The sequence below is a fragment of the Sinocyclocheilus rhinocerous genome, unplaced genomic scaffold (genome assembly GCF_001515625.1).
Source record: "Sinocyclocheilus rhinocerous isolate Xijiao unplaced genomic scaffold, SAMN03320098_v1.1 C36518206, whole genome shotgun sequence".
Classification (NCBI taxonomy): Eukaryota; Metazoa; Chordata; class Actinopteri; order Cypriniformes; family Cyprinidae; genus Sinocyclocheilus; species Sinocyclocheilus rhinocerous.
In genome coordinates, this window is record NW_015782432.1 from 202 (window position 1) to 1,236 (window position 1,035).

Sequence of the window (1,035 nt, forward strand, 5' to 3'; positions counted from 1 at the left end):
CTTTTTATTTCTCATAATTCCAGCTTTTCTTCTCAGAATTATGAGTTCATATCTTGTAATTCTGAATTTATATATATATATATATATATGTGTATATAAAGTCTCAATTGTGAGATTAAAAAGTCAAAATTACTTTTTTTTTTATCCTACGGTGGAAGCAAGCTTGCATTGGTTTGCGCGCCTAGTACAGCGTCTAATCGAGCTGAATCTGTCCTCTCATGTCTGTTTTAACAGGTCAGAGGAAAGGCATGGAACAACCCAGATGTTGTGGTGGATGACCTCTTAACGCCCTGCTCTCCAAACGACCCAGGCACAATCCAGATGACCTGGGTGGATGTAGCGAGCGATAAACTCCTGGAGCCGATAGTCAGCTTGGTAAGCTTGGTAAACTAGTGGAGGAAAAAAGCTGAATTCCCAGAGCTTGTTTTGACCTTCTAGTCTGTGTGTCTCAGGAGGACATGTTGAGGTCGCTCGAGAAGACCAAGCCCACTGTGAACGAGGAGGATCTGGAGAAGCTGAAGAAGTTCACTGAGGACTTTGGCCAGGAGGGATGAATTTTTGCAGAATTCACGTGGCATTTATTTATTTTTTTCCATCACGTTTACAAAGCTCCCTCTACATATTTTATTTTTCAAAATCTTTGATAAGTCTTTAACCCTGAGATTTTTTTTGGGGTGTAACAATTTTGTGAGCCTTAATATTATCCTGAACATAACCATTCAGATCAGATATCCATTCATTATTACTAAAAGTCCTCTTAATTTTAAATGGTTTGTTGCAAATGGGTCATGATATTTTTACTTGGACTTTTGAGAGATTAAAAAAAAAAAGATAATTTGTATTTAAGTTGGTCACTTGTGCCTTAATATCTGGTTACTTTTGTACCTTATTGCCAAATAAGACTTAAAAACGACTAGTCTTAAAACCACTAACTGTAAAGTGAATAAATAACATAAGACTAAAATCAAAGACAACCAGTGAGCTGTGAAAAAGTGTTTACAAATATGTGAATACATGTTTTGGGTGTGCAGACCT

General features: G+C 36.7%; 1 long non-coding RNA gene across 1 annotated transcript; it reads left to right on the top strand.

Moving 5' to 3' along the window:
* Positions 1-229: 229 nt before the first annotated feature.
* On the top strand, positions 230-929 carry LOC107736137 (uncharacterized). Its single transcript, XR_001639592.1, has 2 exons — positions 230-375; positions 453-929. It is a non-coding gene; the product is annotated as an uncharacterized LOC107736137 (long non-coding RNA).
* Positions 930-1,035: the final 106 nt, after the last annotated feature.